The sequence below is a fragment of the Lissotriton helveticus genome, chromosome 10, assembly GCF_964261635.1.
Source record: "Lissotriton helveticus chromosome 10, aLisHel1.1, whole genome shotgun sequence".
Lineage (NCBI taxonomy): Eukaryota > Metazoa > Chordata > Amphibia > Caudata > Salamandridae > Lissotriton > Lissotriton helveticus.
The window spans coordinates 54421130-54435612 of NC_136071.1; positions in this window are offsets into that span (position 1 = coordinate 54421130).

Genomic DNA, 14483 nt, shown 5'->3' on the forward strand with positions numbered 1-14483 from the left:
CTTCCATCTTCCTACTTTCTGCACCCCTGCTGCTTCTTTCTGCACTTCTCTTGCTTCTTTCATCACCTTTGTCCCTTCTTTCAGCAACCCTTGTGCATCTTTCTGCTCCCCTTTTGCTTCTTTCGACACTTCTTTTGTGTCTTTCTGCATCTCTCTTGCGTCTTTCTCCACCCCTCTTGAATCTTTTTCCACCCCTCTTCCCCCTTTTTTCATCACTGTTGCTTCTTTCTGCACTTTGCTTGCCTCTTTCTCTGCCCCTCATCCTTCTTTCTGTACCTCTGTTGCTTCTTTTTGCACTTCTCATGCTTCTACACCTTTGTTCCTTCTTTCTGCACTTCTTTTGTTTTTTTCTACAACTTTCTTTTTTCTTTCTGTACCCCTCTTGCTTCTTTCTCCACCCCTCGTGCCTCTTTCACACCCCTCTTCCCTCTTATTGTACCCCTCTTGCCTCTTTCTACACATCTGTTCCTTCTTTCTGCACTTCTTTTGTTATTTTCAGCACCTGTCTTGTTTCTTTCTATATCCCTCTTGCCCCACTTACTCCTTTCTGCATCTCTGTTGCTTATTTATGCACTTTTGCTTCTTTCTGCACCTCTCTTGCTTCTTTCTGTACCCCTCGTGCCTCTTTCTTTACCCCTTTTGCCTCTTTCTGCACCCCTCTTGTCTCTTTCTGCACCTCTTTTCTTTCTTTCTGCACTTTTTTCTTTCTTGCTGCACATCTCTTGCTTCTTTCTGCACCCCTTGTGCCTCTTTCTGCACCCCTTCCCTCTTTCTTTACCCCGTTGCCTCTTTCTGCATATCTGTCCCTTCTTTCTGCACTTTTTTTGTTTCATGCTGCACCTCTCTTGCTTCTTTCTGCACCACTCATGCTTCTTTCTGCACCCCTCTTCCCTCTTTCTGCACCCCTCTTTCTGTTCATCTTTTGTATCTTTCTGCATCTCTCCTGCTTCTTTCTGCACCCCTCTTGCTACTTTCTCCACCTGTGTTCCCCAGTGTTGCATATCTCTTGCTTCTTTCTGTACTTCTCTTGCCTCTTTCTCCACCCCATCCCTCTTTCTGTACCTCTGTTGCTTCTTTCTGCACTTCTCTTGCTTCTTTCTGCACCTCTGTCCCTTTTTTCTGCAACCCTTATGCCTCTTTCTGTACCCCTTTTGCCTCTTTCTGCACATCTGTTCCATCTTTCCGTACTTCTTTTGTTTTTCTACAACTCTCTTGCTTCTTTCTGTCTCCCTCGTGTCTCTTTCTCCATCCAACTTCCCCATTTCTGCATCTCTATTGCGTCTTTATACACTTCTCTTGCTTCTTTCTGCATTTCTCTTGCTTATTTCTGCACTCCTCTTGCCTCTTTCTACACATTTGTGTCAGGACACTCAGACCGGCTCATGTTCTTTGCACAGTAAAAATAGCCAAAACAGACCCAGAGACGCATGGAGCTTTTACTTGGTCCGATTTGGTAAGGTTCAGGAGAACCAAGATGGCCGCCAAAGTGCCCACGTCCTGGAAGGGGGTGGCGGTCTAGACACAACTGAAGTGAAGGCTGGTGACGCGCGAGCTCCCCGCTAACTGCGCACTTCACCACAGTTCTGAGCCCGTGAAGACGTTCGTTACCGAAGCCCTAGAATTCGATAGTGTAATCCAGTAAAACCTAATGTTTCTGAATCCCGCTCCCGTTATTTCCCTAAATAAGGTGAGGTGTTCGTGAAGTCTCGGCGCGTAATTCAAGCGTGAGTCTAATTCCAAAAGTGTCGACAAGTCCCGACTTAGGAAACGAGGTCGTGAATCTCGTCAGCTGAGGAGAAGGAAAGAACAACCCTGTCAGCTGGGGACTCGAGTTATAAAATTCGTCGTCAGAGACAGAGAGAGAGAGTCAACGCCAAAGGAGAGAAACAGAAAACCTTCAGACTGAGCTAAGTTGTAGAGAATGTTCTAATGAAGACAGTGACTAGATATTGTAAAAGAAAACTTACCTGACTTAGAGTGTTGGAGACTGCCTAGCAAAAGAAAAGAGAAATAAGAAAATAAGAGAAGTGTTAATTGATGATAGATTACATGCTGAAGGACAATATTCACAAACATTGTATATATATATATATTTGTATATAAGAATCTACTTACCAGAAAAGGCTAGAATGACCCTTTCCTCAGGAAACCTGTAAAGAGATAAGGAACAAATCAGGAGAAGCGGTCGCAGATATTCAGCCAGTATTAAAAGATGAAAAGAGTGAGATAAGGGATTAGGGACCTAGCATCTCTGTTCCCGTGCAAGAAACGGTAAGCCAACTTAATTATAACTTAAGTTCTGACAATTTGTTGCTTCTTTCTGCACTTCTTTTGTTTCTTTCTGCACCTCTCTTGTTTCTTTCTGTATCCCTCTTGCCTCTTTCTCCATCCCACTTACCCCTTTCTGCATCTCTGTTGCTTCTTTCTGCACTCCTCTTGCCTCTCTCTGCACATCTGTTGATTCTTTCTGTACTTCTTTTGCTTCTTTCTGCACCTCTCATGCTTCTTTCTGAACCCCTTCTGCCTCTTTCTGTACCCCTTTTGCCTCTTTCTGAACCACTTGTGCCTCTTTCTCTACCACTTTTGCCTATTTCTGTACCCCTCTTACCTCTTTCTGCACCTCTGTTCCTTCTTTCTACACTTTTTTGTTTCTTGCTGCCCATCTCTTGCTTCTTTCCACATCCTTCATGCCCCTTTCTCTACCCCACTTCCCTATTTCTTCACCCGTTGCCTCTTTCTGCACCTCTATTCCTTCTTTCTGTACTTTTTTTTGTTTCTTGCTGCACATCTCTTGCTTCTTTCTGCCCTTGTGGCTCTTTCTATACCCTCTTCCCTCTTTTTCATCCCACTTGCCTCTTTCTGCATCTCTGCTGCTTCTTTCTGCACTACTCTTGCTATTTTCTGCACCTCTCTGTCTTCTTTCTGCACCACTCGTGCTTCTTTCTGTAACTCTGTTCCTTCTTTCTGTTTATCTTGTGTTTCTTTCTGCACCTCTCTTGCTTCTTTCTGCACCCCCTTGCTACGTTCTCGACCTCTGTTCCCCTTTTTGCATCTCTCTTGCTTCTTTCTGTACTTTTTTTGCCTCTTTATCCACACCTCATCCCTCTTTCTGTAAATCTGTTGCTTCTTTTCCACTTCTCTTGCTTCTTTCTGCAGCTCTGTCCCTTTTTTCTGCAACCCGGGTGCCTCTTTCTGTACCCCTTTTCCATCTTTCCGCTCGCCTCTTGCCTGTTTCTGAACCTGTGTTTCTTCCTTGTCCCTTTCTCCATCCAACTTTCCCCTGTCTGCATCTCTGTTGTTTCTTCATACACTTCTCTTGTTTCTTCATACACTTCTCTTGCTTCTTTTTGCACCTTGCTTGCTTCTTTCTCTACTCCTTTTGCCTCTTTCTGCACCTCAGTTCTTTCTTTCTGTACTTCTTTTGTTCCTTTCTGCATCTCTCTTGCTTCTTTCTGCACTCATTTTTCCTCGTTCAGCACCCCTCTTGCCTCTTTCTGCACCTCTGTTCCTACTTTCTGTACTTCTTGTGTTTCTTTCTGCAGATCTCTTGCTTCTTTATGCAGCCCCTTGCCTTTTTCTCCACCCCTCTTCCCTCTTTCTGTACACCTGTTGCCTCTTTCTGCACCTCTGTACTTGTATATGCAGTTTTACATGTGTTATGCATCTGAAGATGGTACCTTAAAGAGTCAGTAGCTTCTTCTATAGGTGGTTAAGTGTTCTCGGTTATGCTCTGTCATTCAGTTGCACAGGCAGACATGTCTTATGGTTATAGGTGTTATAGAGCCCCTCAAATATACTATTGAATACCCATGTGCACTGTATTATGAGCAGAAAGAAATATATACACCTTTTTGTACACATATTTACAGAGTATGCTGTTTGAAACACAGCTATTCAAGTATTTCTATGTTTATTTTTATGTAACATGTCACTTGGTAAAAGCAGAGACACGCGCGCATACCTTCACAAACTTGGTCAGACTTACAACTGTGATTTGCTTAGGAATGCTGTTTAATATTTGGTAGGTAGGCCTAACATTCAGAGCAGTCGATTGATTGACCTACAAGAGAAAAGTAAGGTTAAAGACATCTTGGGAGGATGATTAGTGAGTAGGCTACTTTGTATGAGTCTGTTGTAAGGTACAGTCAAAGTAAGCTTCTTTCTGCACCTCTGTTGGTTCTTTCTGAACTTCGCTTGCTTCTTTCTGCACCTGTCTTCCCCATTCTGGACTTCAGTTGTCTCTTTCTGCACTTCTCTTGCTTCTTTTTGCGCCTTTCTTCATCTTTCTGCACATGTCCTACCCGTGTAGGCATATTTAGAAATTAGTATTAAAAAAACCTGACCCTCAAATTTTAATTTTTCAGCACTGGGTCTGGCAGCAGCAATAAATAAGGAAAAACAGTGTCCTGGCCCAGTGAAGAGATTGAGACACTGATAGATGGTTTCTTGTGCAGATAAGATAGATCATTCGATTCAGACACAAAAGCAACCAATTCTTTCCACTGGCTCTTGCCTGGGGAGGGGGACCAGGATGTAATTGTACCACAATCTGAATGGAGGTTCCTAAGGGTAATTAATATATTTCTTATAGTGGGATACCTCCATACAAATCTATGTGGACATCAATACGGTTTGGATGTCGATGAAATAAAGACACAGTGATTGTTTATCCATGTGATGAACGCAAGCAATGGCCAAAACATATAAAGTAAAGCTGTTTTTCTACTGTACATATTCCTGAGTGAGTGTCATCTTTGTGGTAAAAGGAGTTGGTGATCTTGTACATATATATTTGATTATATTCATCTTTATTCGATTATACAAAATAATCATAAAAGATACCGACAAATGTTAAAAAGGAGTACATAAACACATGTTAAAAGGGAGCACATAACATGTTTAAAAACATCTTAGACACATACCAGTTCATTTCATCAGATTCTAGCATAAGGCACCTTTGAAATAGCCAATGACCGCCCACATAACCACCTCGTCCTGCAGTAGTTGTACGAATAAAAGAGCAGGTCGAAATTGAGTGAAGCCTTTCTCTTTTAAAAGTAGTAATAGTTAAAGTCATTTAAACCATAAAAGTAGTAATAGATATCTTATGCATAGAAATTCATAGTAATTACAGAATAAAACCAAATGTATTGTAGTCTGGGGGGAACGGTCATCACAAAGACAAATTAAAAGGGAATGATGGAGATCAAACTGCGCCGGAGGGAAGTAAATCATCGAGCGGATAGTGCTCAAACAAAATGTAGTAAGTAAGGATCTATCCTTGGGGTGCTTAATTGCAGTGAGGCAATTTTAGGGGCCACTAACTGATTTCAGCAACGTAAAGGATCTAGTAGATTGTTTCGTCAGCACCTGAGCTTCCCTTTCCTCATTGGCCTTATTTAAAAAATTCATAAGTACAATCACCCTTTTTAAGAGGTGTGGCCTATCAAAAATGTCAGTGCGATTGAGGGAGCTGGCTACCAACTTAATGTAATTTAACCACAGTATCTTTAGACCATACATACATTCCAAGCTGTCCTCAATCACAGTCCTGTTGAACCACGGGCTCTCATTGGACCAAACAGAAATCCATAGTAACAATGGAGCCTGTTTGACCTAGTCCTCCACGTAGTTTAAGCCCATTTCCTCATAGGTGACAAATGAGGAATCGTTTGGACCCACCCCCAGGAGTTTCCGACAATATCGGTCCTACTCCAGCTGGATTCCTTTGCATTTACAGTACTCCCAAGTAGCAGCTCCGTACGTCAAGACTGGGAGACACTTCATTCTAAATATTTGTAACAGGGGCAGAACGGGCTTGTTACCTACTGTCAATGAAAATCTAAAGAAAGCACAACAGGCTTGGGTGAATGTAGAGCAGCCACAAGGAAGCCAGTTATTCTGGTGGTCAAAAGTGATCCCCAGATAAGCAAATGTGGAAACCCTGTTGATGTGTTGCCTTTTAATATCAATAAGCCTCGTCTTGGCTGTTCTCCTTCCACAGACCATATAATGCATCTTAGAGATGTTAAAACCTGGGTCCAATTCATCCATGAACTTCACAAACAGATCCACCAGAAGTTTTAGCCCATTAGCAATCCGGGCCATCAACACTGCGTCGTCAGGGTATAACAAGGACAGGACCCTGCTTGTCTTTACCCTTGGCAGATCCGCATCATTTTTACTCAAACACATGTTTAGGCTGTTAATATATAGTAAAAACAGTAATGGGACCAACACACATCCCTGTCTAACCCCTCTCAGTAAGCCAAAAGGTTCAGTAATTTCCCCCTCTGTGCCGTATCTAATGCCTGCATTTACATCCATATGCGGAGCTCTAAGGAAGTTGATCAGATAGGCAGGCAGCCCCATCTCTCCAAGAATGTCCCAAAGTTTGGACCGGTTCACCTGATCGAAGGCCCTACTAAGGTTCATAAATGTAAGGAAGATAGATCCCTGCTTTGCCACAACGTATTGTGGAGAAGCGTGGCTCAGTGGTTAGAGGCGGCAGACCCGGAAGCTGAGATCGACCGTGGACCAGGGTTCGATTCCCCGCCTCGGCGGGTCTCGGGCTCAAAAATTCCACAGACTCGACAATTCTCGCTCCGGTGCCTACTCGAATCACGGGGTCACACTCTGCAACTCTGGGCAATAGCTTGCTTAATGTCCACTACGGCCCCTCGCGGCGGGATGCCTGGCTTTCACCTTGTGGACACCCTGCCGGGGTTTCTCACAGGGGAATACCAGGACGGGTTCCCTAAGCAAGCGCCAGGATGCCCTTTGGGTGACAGGTTTGCGCTATATAAGTACACCTACATTTACATTTACATTTACATTGCCATATGATAAGGTTGAGGATCAGGCATTGTTCTATGGTGCCCATCCCTTCCCTGAATCCATGATGGACAGTGCAAATGATGTCTTTAGCTCAAGCCCAAACCTTCACTTGCTGAAGGACAATACCCCCTTCACCACTGAACATAACAGGGAAATTGGTCAGTAACAGGAAGGGTCCAGTGTACTCCCCTTCTTAAATACAGTGACTATGGTGGCTGATTTCCAAATTGAAGGAAGACCAATTTGGGTTTCGGTGTTAAGAACATTAACCAGCACTGAAACCCAATGATGAGGTTCATCCTTATAAAAATCCATGGGAATTCTGTCTGGCTCTGGTGCTTTATTAGACAGGATATATATATCAACTGAGGAACATTAAGAACCAGCATGTCATTTTAGAGCCCACGGGAGGGATGACAATGCTCTTTTATTTTTAGCAGCGCACGGAACTTACTGAGTAATAAAGATTCTCCAACAGGGACTCAATGTCTCAGCATACAATGTACTATACACACGTACTGCGCATGACCTACTGGGGGTCCAGCATGCATTTAAAATCATTGATTAATGGGCATGCAATACGTCACCCTCCAAAGATGACCCTGTCTATTTTGGTAGCTACAGAAGTATGCAACCTTTTCTATCCTAAAGGACAAGCAGTTCTCCTATTCAGTCCCATTCATACGATTTGGCAGCTGCAAATAGGCGCCATCGGTTGAACGTCAAAAAGGATTACATAATCATCCTGAGCGTATATCTGGATGTTTACTGCTAGCTGCACAACTCAACCATCTTTCTCCAGCATGTCAGTGTTTCACCATTAATTGGGAGACAAACAATTCAGTTCAGATTAATCCCACCCAACACATTTTTAGAAAAGTAATTGAATTAAAATTTGTCCTGAAGAAAGTGGTCTTATATGTGTCCCACCGAAATGTGCGTTGACCTATATTTTTGTGTCAGATACACAAACAAGAGAAGAAACTGCTGGGACGTATCAGTACAACATAGTCAAACTAATAGTGTCTCTTTCCTGACCCACTGGATCCTAGATATGTTGTGATTTGTCTTTCATATTATTTTTCGGTGTTGTATGTATGATAGTATGGATGAGATAGTTGATAGGTATGATTGTAGGTTTGATGAATGAGTGTGGGGTTACTCTTACTTTGTAACTGTTTCTTTTTCATCTGTATTGTATATTTGTTTGTAATGAAATTGTTTTGTTTGTTCCATTTAGCCATGCTAGATTAATTGAGATATCAAGCCATTTATTAAACTAAGTACATGAAATGTATTGAAGTATTGACTTTATCGGATTTCTCTGTATGTTTGTTTTTTATGTCTTGTGCTAAATTATAATAATGATTTTTTTGAAATCGAGAAAACCCCCAAAACTTTTTATAAATAATAAATACAGTTTTATGAACTCATTCCGGTTAAGAAAATATTTTGGGTGCATGTTTGATGCATGAGTCTTATTGGCCAGCCATATAAGTGATAGAGGTCAGTTTAGAGGTTTTTCATAGCTTTTTGTAAATTCAACAATACACATTAAACTAGTAGAAATCCTCACAGCTAGTGTAAATTACAAACAGAAACAGGTAATACAGCCAAAATAGAACTTCTCAGCCTCCAAACAAAAACAGGTAATAGAGTAAACATAGAAATTTTCAGCCAACATGTGTTTTGTCGATAGATTGGTAACACCTTGACTTCTTCAGGACTGTCGACATTTAAATAAAGAATATCAAAAACCTATTCTGAGTACACAAATCTAACACTGAGCTTCACCCACCATTGGTGTTCAGTAGGAAAAGTGTAAGGCAGAAGACAGGGGGAAAGAATTAGATAAAAACAAAGTGACCAAATAATCCAGTAGGCGATGGTAGTGTTATTTAATATGCAAAATGGATCACCATAAATTATCATGCAGTTTTACAGAGGATATGAAAAGATATCAACAAATAACTGGATAAACACCCAACATATAAATATAGCAAGAAATTGTAACCAAATAATACATAAATTAAAAGTGAGTACAGATACACATAGAAAATATGTACACAACGTATATGTAATATATACTCATGCCCTTGAAAATTTGACGCAGGATAGAGCCATTCACCCAAACATGCATGGAGTTCTAACAATATTCTTTATCTAAATATCCACAGCCCTATTTCTCTATTTCTATCAAGTAGATCAACAATGCAGCCTCTTACCTTATCTTCGTTTGTAATTGCGTGGATGTAGTTTCGCAGGGACGTAAGGGACCGACTTCCCAAATACCTATGCTATAACCTGTATTTGTATACACTAACAAGCTATAAGATAGAGATAGGGGAGGAGGGCCTGATACTGGACGTTGTTGATTTCTTGCTGTCGACTTGCAAGGTAACAAGGAAAATCTCACTATTCTGTCTTCGGGTTACTTCTCCTATTTTACTTCGACTATCAAGTTGTTCTACTATTGATCGTGTAATTGGTAACATAAGGCCTACCTGCGAGCAGTAGAGATTATAGCCTAACGTTTCAGTATGTCTTGGCATGATGACGAGCTGAGTAGAGGGAGTGGAACAGGCAAAGTTAGGTGTTTTGTTGTTCTTGTATGAGGACACCACTTTAGCGCGATGATATCATCAACTGGAAAAGAAATATTATCATTAACTCCAATCTCTATAAAATGTCGGGGTTATAATATCTTGCTCACACTAGACTTACTGTTGTGACTCTTGATCTTTTGTTCACTGTTCCTACTAAATTGTAAAACAAAATAAAATACATAGATTCCGAACATGAAAGTTTACAGAATAAATTGGTAACTCTTAACAGCGATATGAATATTGTATGGCTCACTTGACCTCAGTAAGCTATTGCACTTTTTTATACCATCAACTGTCCATTCTCAAATCTACAATGTCTCTTTGTGTTTCTTTGATTACAATAGTCCAAAATATCTTTCAAATTCAAGTTCTAACAATTCTTTCTTGCGATGGGCCCCAGATTAAAAGTTTCACTTATCTTTTCTTTCCTTTACAGGTCTAGCCGTGTCAAACAGCAGGAAAGATGCAGACCTTCTAGATGACCGCCTTTACAAACAGAATTGCCCCTTTTGTAAACAGGATCGCTGCTTTCAGAAATCAGGTAAGTTACAGGATTCTTCTAGGCTTCTTCTTTGGACACAAACGGAAGGCTAAGTGCCTTCCAGAAAGATGGATGTGGCTTTCATAGCGAGCCACACCCGAAACGGCAATCCCGTATTTTCACGTTCTAGCGTGAACACATCGTTACCGCTGAGCAGCTGTTTGTTTGCCTAAACGCGCATTGCAGCGCAAATGCTTTTGTTGATGCCTGTGGTTTTGAAACGCGCTTTGTTTGCAGCACGTGTACATTGTCCATACCTAATAGTGTACATTGTCCATACCTAATTAGAAAGGAAAAGCAAGCAGCACAATACTCCCTAGTACAACGAGCACAAAAGCCTTTCTCGCTCTCTTTAAGGTCTCTAACATGAAGAAAACAGCGCACAGTTTCGCCTTATCTATCCTCCCCTTCCTATTCTTCAACGCAGCTGCCACCGTTAATATTTATCATAATGGTATCATCCTAATCCAATCCAACAACCACAACCTCAACTTGATTGATCACATTTTTCTGCTCATTAAAGAGAGAGTCACTCTAACACTCTAGTCACTCTCCTTCCATGCACGCTGATATTTTCAACTCCCATCCTGATCCCGAAGTGAATCAGAACTCCCAGACCCCTTCCCCCCAACAATACCTTCAGACCTTGTCTGCAACTCACCCAACAGCTCACTCCACCTCACAGCCCTCTCACTAAGTCACATCACCAATCCACCCACTTTCCCTCCTCACCCTGCACACTCAGACCCTCCATCCCCCCTCATCTACTCTCAGCTCCCCCCTCCTACTTAAGAGCCCCACCAATTCCCCCACTGGATCCCACCTTCCCTCCTCGCCATACACTTTTGACCCCTCCTTCTCTCCTTACCTCCACCTTTTTTACCAGCTTCTCCCATCAGCTTAACACCCCTTCCAATTCCCCATTGGATCCCAGCAGGGACACCACCCAAACCACTCACCCCATATCTCACCGTCCCCCCTCCCTTCCACTCTCAGCTCCTCCCTTTGGCCCCTCAGCCCCACCCTTACCCCCACTGCTCTACACACTCCTGTATATATAGAAACCACTACACAGTCTACTCCCCCTGTCCACCCTTCCAATATTGAAACTATCTCGCCTGACTCCAGACTTGACCAGACCCCCACTGCTCTGGATATTCCAGTATCTATAGAAGCCACTACACAGTCTACTCCGTCCGTCTACCCTTCCAATAATGAAACTACCACGCCTGACACCAGACTTGACTTGATATTATTATCGCTTCAACAAGTCAAATCGGACATCCAAACCCTTCTCAACCTTATTTTACAACAAACAACGTCCACTTGCAGTAAACAGGAACAGAATCTGTCCCCATCCCCCAAGATCTATAGTTGCATCCATCTTCTTCCTGCAATCTCCCAAGCTCACGGCTCTCCACGTTGGAGCACAATCCCACTCCCTAATGCCACTTCCCGCCCTATCAGGGGGTCAAACCTTCTACCTGACTCAGATCTAGGGGCCCCCTCCGCTCTTAAGAGCAGCCTCACCCTCCTCAGAACGCAGGACTTATAGTTAGTCCACTTAGTCCACTTACAGACTCCCGATTACCAACCATTCTGCTCAAGACTCATAGAGCCAGCAGACTCAATTCCAGAGGCATTGTAGAAAATAACCTCACTAGAATTCCCATCACTGCCAAACCCACCACAATCATCTCCCAGCCACGGATAAGCTGTATCCTCCTAAACTGCAGGTCTGCCTCTAGTCTTGTCTATATGCAGCCGATATAGCTGACCTACTTATAACAAACAAATTTGACATTATGATCCTAACAGAAACCTGGCTAAAGGCAACATCTATTCCCATCATGGACATCTTACTACCCCCTAACACTAACATAATCAGACTCGACAGAGCCGACAGGCTTGGCGGGGGTATAGCCTGCATACACCAGATCGGTCTAACAGCGACCAACGCCAATGCCCCTGCAATATCATCATGGGAATACCTATGCTTAAACATCACCAACAACAACAAACAAATCTGCTCTCTTCACGTCTTCTACCATCCTCTGTGAGATAACCTCACTTTCATAGAAATCTTCATGGACATTCTAGCTTCAAATGACAACCAACATTCTAAGCAAATTTTCTTAGGGGATTTCAACCTTCACTGGGCCGACCAGAACGACCCAGGGGTAAACAGCCTCAAAGCCTTCCTCACAGACCTCAATCTCTACCAAATATGTAACAGCCCAACACAAGACAAGGGTGCAACTCTTGACCTAATAATCTCCAAAGCGGACTCCACCCAGCTCGACTCGATACTCCCTTGTGACTGGTCTGACCATCATGTCATTACATTCCAAATTTAGGAAACCATTACTCGATTCCATACATAACCCCTGAGAACCAAGATCTGGAAGAGAAACCTTAAAAACGTCGGATCTGACCTCACAGCCTTAGATAACTCAAACCCTCTTAGTCCCCCGGAAGACCTGGCTGATGTTCAGGGGCTGACAAATCACTACTTTCATTCCATGAACAACCTCCTAGACAGAATTGCCCCATTGCAACTGAAGAGAACCTCCTCAAAAAATTCCAAACCATGGTACAATGGGAGGCTAAATGATGACAGACGCTCTCTTAGAGTAATCGAACGATGCTGGAGAGCTACACCCTTAACTGAACTCCTCAAACTTCTCAGAACCTCCAGAAACACTTATTTTAGAAAAATCTGAAAATCTAAAACCGATTTCTTCAGGTCTCAACTAGACCTAGCCAAGAACAACCCCAAAAAACTCTTTGATCTTATAAAATCCCAAACCAAGAGCCTACCTAAGGTCCTCAACACCAACCCTCTCTCTATTCCCACTTGTGATGAATTTGCCTCCTTCTTCGCCTCTAAGACAGAATCCATTAAATCAGATCTACTCAAGGACCTAATATCCATCTCAGACCTGAAAGAGAGCCCATCACTGTCCCTAGCTGGTGCCCCAGCTAATGATCTCCTGTGATTTAAACTAAAAAACAATGTATCGCGGTCCCACTTCAACACTTACAGTGAAGATACCATATTAAAAATGTTAAACGCGCTGAAACACTCCAATCACTTCACTGACCCGCTCCCGGCAAACTACATAAAAGACTTCACTCCTCTCGTACTACCCCTCTGGACCAAGATCATTAACACTTCCCTTCTTCAAGGATCCATTCCAGACACATTGAAAATGGGGCAGGTCTCGCCTAACCTAAATAAACCCACAGCGGACCCCGCAGAGCCTAATAACTATCGCCCGATCTCTAACATTCCTATGTTAGCCAAACTCCTGGAAAAATGGTTAACATACAACTGAACAGTCACATTGATCGTTCCAACCTGCTGAACCAATTTCAATCTGGTTTCAGAGCTGGTCACAGCACAGAATCAGCCATGACACATGTATTAGATGACGCACTAAAGATCCTTGACCAAAATGAAGCCTGTCTGCTAATCCTACTCGACCTGTCATCAGCTTTTGACACCGTCAAACACGACAACCTGCTGAATCTCTTGAAACACTGTAATGGGTTAGTCTGGACGTGTATTTAACTGGTTCGCCTCTTTCCTCCAAAATAGATTCCAAAGATTCAAGGTCAACCAATCCCTGTCCTTCCCCTCGTCTGTCACTCCAGGAGTTTCACAAGGCTCCTCCCTCTCTCCCACACTATTCAACCTTTTCATGGAACCCCTCACTGATCTACTCAGCCTCTCCAAGATACACTTCCACATGTATGCTGACGACACCCAAATTTACATCAAAATCCACTCTCTGGAAGACATCAAATCACTCAACACCACACTACAAAAAACCCAAATCTGGCTGGACGAAAACCACTTGAAACTTAACTCCTTCTAAACGGAATTCCTTGTAATCGCTCCCCCTAACAAAACTCACACTATCATTGACTGGATGAAGCAACTAACAGCTCTCAATGGACAACCGCTCATAGTCGACTCAGCAAAATCTCTAGGGGTAACGCTGAACAAGAACCTTAAGATGAAGAAACACATCAGCGCCTCAACAAAGGGAGCCAACTTCCACATAAAGACCATGCAAAAACTGAAACCCTATCTGCCCGCCTTAGATTTCAAACAACCAGTTCAAGCCCTAGTAATCCCCTGCTTGGAATACGGAGCAGTAACCTTATGTGGACTCCCTAGGTCATCGACAGCCTCGCTAAGAGCCACGATCAACTCAGCTGCGAGACTCATTTCAGGTTCTAAGAGAAACACCCACATATCCCCAGACCTGAGAGCCTTCAACTGGCTGCCGTTTGAAGCCAGAATTCATTTAAAAATTGCTTGCATGACACACAAGGCTCTGTACCACAACGCCCCACAATACCTAGCTCAGAAGCTGGTGCTCTCAGTGGGCAGCAGAACCTCCACGAGTGCCAAGACTCTTCTCCTACAACCTCAACGATTTGCCAAGAAAAAAACATATAAACGGTCCTTCTCCGGTATGGCTCCAAGG